At 36.7% G+C, this 14549-nt stretch overlaps 1 long non-coding RNA gene across 1 annotated transcript; it reads left to right on the forward strand.

Annotated features, from left to right (window-relative positions):
- The first annotated feature begins 7522 nt into the window (after positions 1 to 7522).
- On the forward strand, positions 7523 to 13891 carry LOC129881657 (uncharacterized). The gene is made up of 3 exons (XR_008765662.1): positions 7523 to 7584; positions 7728 to 7800; positions 13716 to 13891. It is a non-coding gene; the product is annotated as an uncharacterized LOC129881657 (long non-coding RNA).
- Positions 13892 to 14549: the final 658 nt, after the last annotated feature.

Genomic DNA, 14549 nt, shown 5'->3' on the forward strand with positions numbered 1-14549 from the left:
TTAGTTAATCCTTATCGAGGCCTATGATTCCACATATTCCATACATCTGAGCACCGCTAAGATGTATTATGAATTAAGTCAATACTACTGGTGGAGCTGCATGAGGAGAGATATTGCAAATTATATATTGTGTTATTTGAGTTGTCAGTAGTTTAAGGCCAAGCATTTGAGGCCTGGTGGGGAGCTTTAGAGATTACCTATTCACGAGTGGAAATGGGAGCAGATCACCATGGATTTCATTATGGGGTTCCCTCATACTTCCCATATTCTTAATAGTTTGGGTCATCGTGGATCGATTGACCAAGTCAGGAAATTCCTTCCCATTCATACTTCCTACAACACTGAGAGGTTAGACTGTATCTATATTCAAGAGGTGGTTCGTCTTCATGGTGTTCCAATTTCTATCATCTCATATCGAGGCTCATAGTTCACATCTATCTTTTGGAGTGCTTTTGATGAGGAGCTGGGCACCCGTGTCGACCTTAGCACAACTTTCCACCCGCAGACTGATGGTCAGTTAGAGCATACTATACAAGTTAACAAGGACATGTTACGGGCTTGTGTTATAGATTTTGGGGGTCAGTAGGATCAGTTCTTTCCCTTGGCGAGGGTTGTGTACAATAACAAATACCACTCTAGTATACAGATGGCCCCATTTGAGGCCCTTATATGGTAGGCATTTGTTCGATTGCCTGGTCGTTCATTTAGGTTTTAGTCTCGTTTCTCAGTTTTGGAGCTTTTATAACTTAAAAAGTTAACTTCGGTCATAACTTTAGAAAAATAATGTCAAAAAGGAATTCTGATAATTTCATCAACTCTAGAATGGCTAAATTAGGCTAGTAGCATGGTTGGCACGAGTACCGATGCAATTGGTACGAGTTAAGGACTATTTGTTATTTGAGTTTGGGAATGGTTCAGTTCAAGTCCGTGAAATGGTGATATTATTGAAATCCTTTGGTTCCGTTAATTTCTCTTTCAAGTTATTCTCGCAGCTGTCGGGATTATGGGAGTCCATACAAGTAGTTACTCTATATCTGTGCACGAGCATCCCCATCGGGTTTATGGGAGCTCGGCGGTGTTAATTAGATTCTTTCTCTTTGTTTGATAGTACATTCGTGTGCATACGTACACTTACTTCTTGCCTTATTTTTGGTTGTGATATTTTACTCGTTTTTCAGTTTACTCTTCTTATCTTGCTTAGTCAGCCAATGATGCCTACTGGTTACCTGTTGTTTTGGTATTCATACTACACTCTGTATCTATTTTCGTGATGCAAATTCAAGTACTAGATACTGCATTGATTCAAGCCAGCTGCGATCGTGATCGGAGGTGAGGGTGAGCACACTGCGTCCTGGATTTACCCGCTTCCTTCTGTACATATATTTTGAGACATCTCTGTTTCTGTGGTCCACTTTTGGGACTTGTACTCTTTTATTAGTAGCTATGTACATGTGACTTCCAGGTTCTAGGAGGCATCTTTTTTTATATATATATATATTTAGTTGCGTCCGTCCGTTCATTGTATGCTATTATTATTAATTTACTGTTGAGATTAGATTGTTGGTCTTCTACCCTAACATCCCATTACTTGCAGTTCCAGGATATGAATCGGCTTGCCTACTGGTGGGTCATAGTAGGCGACATCATGACCTGAAAAATCGGGTCGTGACAGGTAAAGACCTCACATTGCACACCATAGAGATAGTGTCTCCACAAGTTCAAACCAACCACCACCGATGCTAACTCCAAGTCGTGAGTAGGGTAGTTATTCTAATGTACCTTTAGTTTTCGGTAAATTTTACTACTACCAAATTCACAACTACTCAACATCGACCATTTCTTCTTGAGTGGGGAGGATGAAATCACCCTTAAGCTTGGGTTAATCATCATTTTCACTAACTTATCCTTCCTTTGCCTTTTGACAGCCATATTTTCATAATAGAGAGGTGTACCTTACAAGAAGGTAATCAACCTGTAGTCCAGTAGATGGGACCAAAATTTCATCGCTGAGATATTCGATAAAAGCAGACACAAATATACCAGTCCCTGCAACATGGAATTATATTACATTAATGAATTATTTATACATAATGATAAATACTTAGAGGCTATCACTTTCTTATTGAGCAATGCCTTGAATATATTCAACCCAAAAAGGGTGATGTGGTTTAAGCAAACTGTCGGTTGACTTGTCCTTATAAGAATCCAGTAGTGACCAATTGATGTGTTCTGTTTGTTCAAGAAACTTGTTTTCCTGAATGTAAGTAGGAAGCATTACTACTAACTTTTGAATTTTGGTGGATGGATTTCTTCTTCTTGATCCAGACCAGGAATCATACACACATATCAACCTCTCTGTCACGACAATCACAGTGAGCACCCAATAAAACTCACCATTGCAGTTCACTGGGATGTATACCTCATCTACTAAATTCCATGGCAAACTAGCAGAGATAGAATAACCTTTGATTATGTTGTTCACTGACCTCTCGTGATGAGATACAACAGCCGCAAGTGTCATGTCTTCCTACGTACTAAGATCAACAGAAATGTGATAATACTGTGCGTGTGCCATTTTGATGTAAGTTTTGAAGATACAATTTGTTATTGTGTATCTATACTAATTAGCAAACTATATGTTCAATTTCTTTCGAAGGTAGTAGAAAATTACATCGATGTGATTCATAATGTATTAAATAGTTAAAAGGAATTTTTAGTTCTAAAAAGTGATACATAATAAGTAATACATGACATATTTTAATGTAAATGTGAAATTCATATTGTAGATACATTAGTAGTTACGTATATGATACATAACTATTTATATATCATATACATTGAATATTGATGTATCATGCATTAACTGCTAATGTATCGAGAAGAATGGAGTATAATTATTATAGTACCCACTAGGCTCATTATTCCAGGAACTTTTGGGCTGAGACATCAAATAGAACTAATTCTTATCTTCAGAAAATGCCAACAAAGTTCATTTTTTTCAAATCCAAAAGAAGAGCATTTTTTCCAGTAATGTTCCTCCTTTAGTTGCCTGATTGAATAGGTATAGTAAATTTACTATTAATGTAGAATAAACAATTTTGGTTATAAAGTTATAAATAGAAAACTTACTTTTTGGCATGTGATTTCAAGAGTCCTTTATCGATCCATTAGTAAAATTCAGTTATTATCTCATTTGAACACCCGTAGCAAATGCCAAAATCTTCAAAAGGATTCAGAAAGTGCCAACAAAGTCCATTTTTCAAATTCAAAAGAAGAGCATTTTTTCCTGTAATATTTCTCCTTTAGTTGCCTGATTGAATAGGTATAGTAAATTTACTATTATTGTAGAATAAAATTTTTTAGTTATACATAGAAAACTTACTTTTTGGCATGTGATTTCAATAGTCCTTTATCGATCCATTAGCAATATTTAGTTATTATCTCATTTGGACACCCGTAGAAAATGCCAAAACCTTCAAAAGGATAAATCTGATGGATTTCAGATGGCATTTTCTCCTTTTCCTTCTCACTTGTCCCAAATTCGATTAGATATGGTGAGTGAAAGATATTCAAAGGCATCCGACTACGTGGAACATGGGATTTTGATACGTCATGCAAAACAATTTCTTTGAATGAAAGCGTGGTAGGCAGCTGACTAACATGGAGAAGTATCTCAGCCTTAGCTACTTTGTGATGAATAACGACCTTCAATGTCTTAGCAACTATAGGAAGTCCTGATATAAGTGCATCTAACACGTCTTATGTTCCAGATGATATTGAAGTTGATGTTGTGGAATCTTATTTGATAAGAATGATTAAAAATATAATGACTATAGTATATTTTGAGTTTTTTAAAATAGTTGAAGTACTAATCAGTTGTATAGATAATAAATAAAATTAAAAGTATGAAAGATTATCGATGCATCGTGCTTGGTTTGATCTATATCGACCTGCTGAACATTACTTTAATTTTGTCAGTCATATCAGGATCCTCAGTTGCATCTTCCATGACATTTTGTGTGTCATCTGATGCATTAGCCTATATGCATGTATCAGGTCATTAATGTGCTTATTAATAATCATATATCGCATAATTAGTCTGATACATTACATTTAGTCTAGTCGAAGCACCATCTTCTTCAACAGCTTCATTAGCATCTGCTTTCTTGGGCTGTGGTGATACATCCTTTATTGGTTGTGAAATTTTGGATGTTTCATCATCCTATAAGTATATAGTGTTAAAATATAAACAATGATGTATCTAATACATCAAGATAGAATATATCACTAAGTTTAATAATGTATCATTGAATAAACATCTTATCAACATATAAAAAAGGTATCTACCTCAATATCTTGCTGAGCACAGGTTTGTTCTTTTGCTTTTGGAGCATCAGTATTAATTGGATCATTAATGGGCACCTCCAAAATACTGGGTGGTTGTGGTTCTTCAACCACATGGCATGTTTATAAAAAATCATCGTCTTGAATTGAATTTGATGTGCCAGCAGAATCATGATCATGCATTTGCAAAGTACGGTGAAATCAATAATTGTAACATACTAAAAAGTACAAATATTTTAACATAAAATGTACACATTGAAGGATGGATGAACTTGATTCTCAATAGCTTTCAAGAGTTCAGAGTGATTGATTTGATTAAAGCCGCAAGTCGATTGAACTTCTGGTCAATCTTAAAATAAAAAATAACAAAATTAGAATGTATCAAGTTTCAAATATATATTGATTTACTTAAAACTCATACTAAAAACTTATATATTTCTTAAGAAACTTCTTTAAATCATTGACATCCGCTAAAGCAATTTGCTCAGAAGGAACTGAATATACATCCCCTGGCCCTATCGGTGCCAATGATATTCCAGTAGTGACAAATGGATTTATTGATAGTTGTAATGGCAGAACAATTTTCTCTTTGTAAGCCATTTCTACTGTAATCGATTGTTTACCAAGAACATTCCTCTTTCTTTTGGTAGGTGTAGGGAAGATGTATCAGCAAGAGGACTAAACCTCCTTAACAACTCTTCAGGTGGTTCAGATGAAAAGTCATCAAAATCAGAAAGTTCTTGAGGTTCCGTTTAGTTAGGCTTCACATAGGATGTTGTTGATATAAGAAATGTTGAATTATTGACAAGTGGAGGAGCTTCAGTGCCAGGGATATCAAGGGATGACAATTCATCTTGTGTTTGTACTATGTTAGAGCATGAATTCTGGGAAAAAAAATATAAATAAAAAGCAAAAGCATAAAAAGATCAGTATATATCATGACTTAATGACTGAACATAATGCATCACATTCGATGATTAGTAATGCATCAAAAATGTTAAGCATAATGTATCAAAAAATAATTAAAAATAAATTTTAGATATACTATATCAAAATTACAGATAATATAAATAAAATGTATCAGGTGATAGATACATTATTAAAAAAATAAAAATGGGAAATTATGAAATTTACCTTGCTGAACATGCTATTCATAAATGTCTCGTATTTTGGCTTGACCCCAACAAATCGTCAATTCAGAATTTTTAGAATGTGATTACCCTCTCTGATAATGATATCAGACAGATTTTTAGATTCACATTCATACATCCATACATTGAGTGTGTATGACATGCCTCCTAGATGATACATCTGTTTAGAAGTAGTAAACTCTTGCCTCGTACTTTTCACCAGTTTAGAAAATGCAAGTTTACTCTATGAAAACTGCTCATAGTTGTCATCTTCTACCATTCTAAAATCATCAATAGATATAGGTGTATCATCTAGTTGAGAAAACAAAAAGGTGTGTATAAAGTAGAGAATGAACATCCGAACAACATCTTCATTTTTTTTTCTATTTTTCCATCAAGAAACATTGTACCAATCGACCTTTGTTTACACCCTTTTGTGCACTGAAAAAATATTTTGACAACAACCTATTGGGGATGCATCCGGGTAGCAAAATTCATTAGTATTATCAGTACATCGCAAATCAATAATGATAGAAAAATTTTTGATTGAAAAGCGGAGGACGTTCCCCTGAACGTGACGAACGCACAATTTATCGGGGGTTTTCTACTCCTACTCAAGTAGCAGAATATATTTGATTATTTGACCTTGAAAATTTTATTGTGGTATATCTAGGTAAGGACCAAAAATTATTTGCCTAAATAACTGAATCCCTTCTTCACCTATTGGTGATTGGAGATCATCGATAAAATTAGCGGTGTAAGTTGTGCGGAATCTCAAAGAGCGAGAAGGAACTTTTTTGATTACCTACTTGAACCCCTACATTGACAGAGCATAAGTATGAATAAAAATGAGATTTGATACATTGCATATCTGGTATAATGTGTCAGTGTGTAAATCCAGATATATTAGAATAAATGATACATACTAAACTTATGTATTAAGTACATGACAAATAATATACATTATACACAATAATAGTTATGTATCACAATATGAGATTTATTTTTTTGACTCCATATACACATATAACAAGTTGTATAGCATGAACATCAAAAACCATGAAGACTATGCACATAAAGCATATGTATCATGATATTATATACATTCATTCAACATGACCTACCATATAAAATACCCTATGTATCGTGAACAGTATCAATAATTAACATTGCAAAACATAAAAATTATGTAACATGATATGATACATTCACTAAGAATCTAAATGAGACAATGACTTGTGTATCAATATTAAAAACACGAACCAGATACTTGCTATCATTTTTGTATATCAGTTAGGGTTATGTATGATTAATAAGACCAGGAGAAAAAGTTTTTCTATTTGAGGATTTAATTGGGTACGATCAATACTAAAAGATGGACCGAATTTCATATGTATCAGAAATTGGAGACGAAATCACAAAATTTAAAGTGAAATTTGATCGAAAAACTTAAAAAGATGAAATTGAAGGCGAGGAGAGAAATGGAGAAATTGTATTACATTTTTGTATATTGGAATTGGAGAAGAAGGCTAGGATAGAATGATTGTAGTTCAAAAAATCAACCGTTGATACATGCAGTGACGGAATCAAGATTTTTAATAAGACGATTCAAAATCTGAAAAAGTAGACACACGAATTTACCGAAGGGGGTTCGACATCTACTATTTATACATAAAAAAATATTTTAACCATGTATAAATAATATAATTTTTCACCAAAGGGAGGTCAGATGAACCCCATGGACACTATGTGGGTCCACCACTGGATACATGGACGTGTATTTAGGGGTAATTTTTGGATAGTTCATAGTGTAGTGGGAGTGATGTATCCGGAGGTTAGAGAGATAAAGAAGAAATGAGAGATTTTAAATATTTTTTCAAATGATAGAAAATGTTAGAGAGTATAGTAAAATAAAGTGTGTAATTAGATAATTTGTCCTTTTTCGAATGAGAACGAAGAACCAACCCAAACATGTTACGTGACTAAGGCCCAAGATTATGAGGCAGTAGCCATTGTGAAAGTACGGTTTTGGGGTCGTTCCTACTACCTACAAGGTGAAAGAAAAGTGTTGTAGTCTGCCTCTTCGCGGCTAAGCTTTCAGCAACCATGGGTATGCATCTCATGAATTCCATTTCCTCTCTCACTTCTTCTCCTCTTTCATTCGCTTCAACAATTCATCTCTGTAGATTCATTTTATCTTCACTTTGTCTAGTTTTATTAATTAGTATGCTATATTTTTACAATGAATATAAGGTATCTCATGAGACTCTATGAACAAGAGGCGTGCCACTGTTGGCAAGAAGAAAGCGTGGAGGAAGAAGCGCAAGTAAGTCCTAGTCTTTGCCTGTTGTATTTCCTGTGTTCATTCTATATCTCTATCTGCTTATTGTATTCAACAATTTTCCCTTGTCAGCTACACTAAAATGGGGCTCATGCTAGATTCTCTTGTAAACATTGTAGTTTCTGGGTCCTAAAATACTTGTTGATATTGACATTTAGTTACTGTAGTTTAGGACCTTTAAGTAGTTGCTGTAATTGAAAAATTAGATCTTTTCTTGAATAATGTGTAGACCAGCTTGTCTTCCCCCTGATTAATCAAAACATACTTTTGTCCTTGTTTATCGGTTGTAGGGTAGAATTAGTTTTTATCAATAACTTTATATTCATGGATTTATGATTTTACCTCAGAAAGATTGATGGGTTACAAAAAGTCCAATGAATGTCTTTGTATGAAGTGTATAACTTGGATTGATATAACTTGGCTTTTCCTTTTCCTAATTGAGAAGTGTCTTTCCTGGGAGACGAGTAAACTTTACACGAGAAGATCCCTTTTTGTTGTGCTCTTTTATTTTAGCTTTACGAACTAGGAAATTTCAGTCATCATAATAGTAGCTGAAGCTATTCTCTCAAGAATTGATAGTAAACTTGTCGAGGTCAACAGTGATTTCTTTATGAGTTTTCCAACATAGGAATCCAGTGCTCTACCTTTTCATGATTAAACTAGCTCTTTATCACGGACTTAGACTTCAACTAAGACCTCCGTGCGGCACTTGACAACTTACTCACGAATCTTTCACGATCTTGTAAGCTCAAGTAAGCCTTTAAGACTAGATCTCTAAGAGAACGCTAGATTGTAAGAAAGACAAGAGAGTTTTTATGAAGAAGGCTTTTGTATTGCTTTGGAAGAATGCTTGTTTGCTTGATGATCTTCTACAAATGAATGCCCCCTCTGTTTATACTACTCCTAAGGGGCCTAAGTGTAAATAAAATTTACTATACAAGTGCTTTTATATTTACAAAGAAGTCCCTACTCTAGAACTCTTCACACACTCTAGAGAATTCCAAGTCTTTCAAGACTTCTCTACAAGCTTCTACAAGAATCTAGAGTCTTCCACTAACCTCTCCAAGACTCTAGGTTCTTCTACCTTCTTCTAGAATTCTCTTGGACATTCTAGAGCCTTCTATTAACCTCTCCAAGACTCTAGATCTTTCCCCCGTCTTCATGATCAAGTGGCGGATCATGACACTGTCCCCCACCTGATATGGCGACGACCTCGGTGCACTGCTGCTACAAAAGTCTCCGGACTTAGTCTTGAAACTGCCACAAGTCTTCATGCCATTCTTATGTGGCCTCTTCCAGAGATTGTCCCTTCTAGTGGATGAGGAAAATGGCAGTGGCCTGTTATCCCTATTCCTGTTTGGTTCAGTTAACACTGGCCTCCGTTCTTTTTGGCACTTTAGAGGAAAGTATCTTGGTAACTTCTTCGGCATCACGCCCTTGTTCATGCAAGGTGGCAATGCCTCTCTAGCACCATTGTCTTCACTCAAACTCACAATGGTGTCTATGAACATCGGTACTCCCTTCTCTAGGCCCTTTACAAGCTGCATAGCCGAAGGTTGGGTTGGTCCTTCCGTTTTTTGCACTTTGACTAGGGGCACCATACATGATCCCTCTTGCTCCATAACTACGAGTTGTTGGAGGTAGGGGTCGATCACTGTATGGCATCGCTGAAAGAACTCCTGCCCAAGGATGATATCAAAGATATCTAAGGGAGCGACAGTAAAGTTGGTCTTACCTCACCACTTGCCTAATGTGATGTCTACTCTTTCAGTGACTCCACACACCGGTGTAAGGGGTGCATTAACCATCCTGAGGCGGGCGTCACTTGGACTATAAATTAGCCCCAACTTCATAGCTGCTGACTTGGTCATTATGTTGGCCTCTGCACTTGTGTCAACCATTGCACGAGCGGGTCATCCATTGATCATGATGTCTACATATTGTGCGTCGTACTCCTTCGGCTTTCCTGATTGCTTTGCGATAGCTCCGCATAGTCCAATCAGGCCCACTTGGGTTGTGTCTGAACCTTGCTCTTGCCCTTATACATCTTTACCCTTCCATTCCCGTAGGATGGCACCAAGGTTCTTCAGTTCAGGACACCTTGCATAGCCATGCGGCCCTCTGCATATGTAGCATCCATTCCCCTTCACATTCTATGCCTTTCTGTCTGCATCGCCTCGTCGTCCAGCCTTCTTACCATCGGACTTAAGGTTGTCATGGTTTTTAGGATGAGGTTATTTCTCTTCACAACCTCTCCCACCTTGGTCATGACTACCTATCATCTCATCTCCTCTTCCTCGGTCATGCTTATCATGCCTGAAGTCTATTAAAGCTTCGTCTTGTGTGATGGATTCATCGATAGTCTTGACTTGTCGGTGTTCCAACTCTATCTTGGCCTAATTTTGTAGCCCATCCATAAAGTGGAACAACATCTCGTCATCCGTGAGGTTAGGAATCTGAAGCGTAAGAGTAGTGAACTCCTTCACATAGGCCCGTATGCTACCCGTTTGCTTCAATTCCCAGAACTCGCATTTGGCCTCATAGATGACATTGTTGGGTAAGAAAGCCTTCTTGAACTCATCTCGGAATTGCTCCCAGGTGTTGATGGTACATAGACCCTTCCCGATCTCGGACTATTTGCGCTTCCACTACAACATGGCCATCTCCAAGAGGTATAGCACGGTCGTGTTGATCCTCGTCTCATCGCTCTTCACTTTGTTACACTTGAAGTAATTCTCCAAGTGCCAAAGGAAGTTCTCCACCTCTTGTGCATCACAGGCACCTTTGAACATTGGTGGCTTGGGAGCCTCAATCTTGGCCTCCCAGTCCGTGCTGGACGTCATGCATCTCCCAGCATCTATGTCTCCTTTGAGTGCTGCTATCTTGGCCTTCATGGTCTCCATCGTGCTTAGCGCGTCCATGAGCCGACACTCCAAGAAAGTGATCACCTCCTTCACCTCGTACTTGGCAGCCTTGTGCACCACCAACTCCTTCTGGATGTTGTCGTTCTCCTCAAGGGTGAACTCCTCTAGAGACTTAAACTTGCCGTCGACCTTGTTCAAGCGCTTGCCTAATATCTCCATAGCTTGTAGGGCGGCATCCACCCTTGCAATCCACTCTATGCCGGGCGTGACGTCCACGGTCTCCTCGCCTCGCTCATCGTCACTCATCTCAGTGGCCGAGGGTGAGTAGGATGTTAGGGCCTCACTTGGTGTAGGCTCAAGAGGCACCTCCTCATTTCTCTTAGAGTTTTTCCTTCCCTTGCGGTGCTTTCTTCCAACATCTTGCTTGACGTTGGTGGTAGTAGTGGCGTTGATGTCTCCCTCACTTGCCATATACCTTAGTAGAACCTTGCTTTGGTACCACGTTATCACGGACTTAGACTTCAACTAAGACCTCCGTGTGGCACTTGATAACTTACTCACGAATCTTTCACGATCTTGTAAGCTCAAGTAAGACTTTAAGACTAGATCGCTAAGGGAACACTAGATTGTAAGAAAGACAAGAGAGTTTTTATGAAGAAGGCTTTTGTATTGCTTTGGAAGAATGCTTGTTTGCTTGATGATCTTCTACAAATGAATGCCCCCTCTATTTATACTTCTCCTAAGGGGACTAAGTGTAAATAAAATTTACTATATAAGTCCTTTCATATTTACAAAGAAGTCCCTACTCTAGAACTCTCCACACACTCTAGAGAATTCCAAGTTTTTCAAGACTTCTCTACAAGCTTCTACAAGAATCTAGAGTCTTCCACTAACCTTTCCAAGACTCTAGGTTCTTCTACCTTCTTCTAGAATTCTCTTGGACATTCTAGAGCCTTCTATTAACCTCTCCAAGACTCTAGATCTTTCCCCCGTCTTCATGATCAAGTGGCGGGTCATGACATCTTGCTTAATAAATCTGCTAATCTGTGTATCTGTGTGGTACTATGTCCTTTATAAAAACAATTTAGTGATTTTACTTAGAGGAGAGATAATTATGCATTTACGAAAGAGAATCTACTACATAAGAGAATCTGAAATTGCAAAGTGATTTACCAAGAGAATTCAACATTCTATAAATCTTAATTATTTGATAATGTTCATGTATACTTCTCACATACTTAGTGTATTCCATATACTAACTCATATGTTTTACCTACATTGTATCATAATGTAGGGTCAGATGATCTTCACGCATAGTTCACTCGTGGCTACAGATTGAGCTTACATCTCTCATTTTGGTGAGTTCTCATATTTTGAGAATGTGACATTTATATTCTCTATATCTTCCTAATGACATTTGTTCTCTTATGGGTGAGCTAGGAGCCTGTCTTATGACCCCATCTAGACGAGTAGAGGCATGTTAGATATTATGGAGTCTATGTTGTCTTCTTTTCTTTGAACTTTTAGTTGATTTCTATTACTTCAAGACATTTATGTTTAGACCTTTATTCCTCTTTATGATAATTCTTATTAAGTCTTACTGACCTTATATATGCTCACAAAAATATGCTAAAAGGCTTGGTTGGAGTCCCTTAGGATTCTAACCACCGTGTCACACCTAGGGCCTAGCTTAGGTCGTGACAAACTTGGTATCATAACACAAGGTTTAAAGTGTCTTAAGGAGTCTAACATGTCACGTCAAGTAGAGTCTTGTTCATCAGTGTGAAGAGCTCCACATCTATGAATAGGAGGCTATGTGACATTTAGGAAACTTCACTTCTTTCATCTTATTTTGGGCAATGTAGATGAAATTTATGGCTTTTCCTTCTAACACATTCCCTTTGCAATTATAGAATCATGAGCGTTTAGCCATAGATTTCAATTTTGTTTCTTTATTTAGAATTCATGAAGTTGGAGTTGAAGAGGGAGTTTTGTTTGGCAATACTTTTTGCAAAGGAGATAAGAGATCACTTTATTTGGAATTTATGAAGTTGGAGTTTTAAAATAGGTTAGGAACACTTCCAATTTGAATCCAACTCCAAGTTGGATTTAAAATTTTTATAACTAAACACTGTTTTTGAAATAAAGTTTAATTGTTTTGGAGAAAATGAATAAATCTCATGGCCAAACAGCTATATATCCAGAAAGACATGAAATCGACCTTACAAAAAAAAGCTACAAATCAAGCTACTATATTTGATTTATTCTAGAATATTTCAATTAATTTGATCTAGTGAAATGGAAGTAAATCAGTTTTTACACATATAGAGCCCGTTTGGATTGGCTTTAAGTTGGCCAAAACCAACTTAAAGCCCCTCTTTAGCTTTTGGACGTGTTTGCCTAATGCTAACTTTAAGCCATAAAGTTCTTAAAGTCAGTCAAAACTGTAAAGTTAGGATTTCTAACTTTTTTTTCCTAGTGCTTAAAGTCATTTTGTTTGACCATGAAAATTACTTTTATATCCCTTATATTTTAACTAAATTCCCAAACTATCCTTTTTATTCTTTTAACCCTAAAATTCAAACACTTATTTTCAACATAAGCACTTTTATCCAAACACTCAACTGCTTATTTATAAAAATAACTTTCAGCACTTTAAAGTTCTAAAAGCACTTCATATCTAAAAGTTACTTTTTTTAAGTCAATCCAAATGGGCTCATAATCTCTAATATAGTGTAGCTTGAGTAAAACAAGGTGCAGAAAATGAACATATTCTGTTGGAAAATGATGGTTGGATCAGTTTTTACACATATAATCTCTAATATAGTGTAGCTTGAGTAAAACAAGGTGCAGAAAATGAACATATTCTGTTGGAAACTGATGGTTGGATAAGTCATCATCCCGTGACCTGCGAAACAATGTGTTAAGCCAAGATTTTATCATTTGAATATTATATGGATAAACTATTATGTAAATCACTGTATTTTGGCTGCATTCCTCACTCATATTCTGATCTATTCCTTAAATTATTTGAAGGTATGAACTTGGCCGCCAGCTGCTAATACAAAGCTCTCAAGTAACAAGACAGTCAGACGAATTCGTGTGCTTGGTGGCAATGTAAAGTGGAGGGCGCTGAGATTGGATACAGGAAATTACTCATGGGTAGTGAGGCAGTCACATGTAAGACTCGTATCCTTAATGTGGTCTATAATTGTCACAACTCAATTTTTCAGATCATGATGGCACCTACTCCATCCCACCAGTAGGTAGGCCTAATTCATAGCCTAGAGGCAGAAACAACGGCCTACCAAGCAGAAGATAGCTAAAGAAGCAGTCAAACAATAATAATAAGAAGAAGAAGATAAGGGGGCAATAGTAATACATCTACAAAGACCCACACCAAGAGCTAGCATCAGTCAGTAGTAGAGCTTCTAAATAAAATGGGAGTACAAGGCTTTTACAAATACATAAGAGATACAAACAGTCTTCAAAAGCAACTAAAGACTAATCCTAATCCAACATGGATGGAAATTGCAATTTCGGACGCTAAGAGCTCACTAAAACTCTAAATCAAAAGCTGCTCCATACTAGTACAATTCAACTGCGATAACTCATACTATGATATGCAGGGGGCAAAAGTGTAGTAAGAGTACCAAGGGAATGGTACTCAGTAGGCACAAGCCAACTGAGCTCCACATATAAAATAAGTATTAATCACACGTAATCAGGTTGTAATGACACTCAAGGTCATCTTTATATTTTCTAATATTTTCAGTATTTAGAGATTTCCTATAGCGACCCCAAGTCATTTATGACTTTCTGGCACTAACAGTTTGGTTGCCTGGTCATTCATTTGGGTTTTATGCCTAT

This window comes from Solanum dulcamara, chromosome 3 (genome assembly GCF_947179165.1).
Source record: "Solanum dulcamara chromosome 3, daSolDulc1.2, whole genome shotgun sequence".
Taxonomy (NCBI): Eukaryota; Viridiplantae; Streptophyta; class Magnoliopsida; order Solanales; family Solanaceae; genus Solanum; species Solanum dulcamara.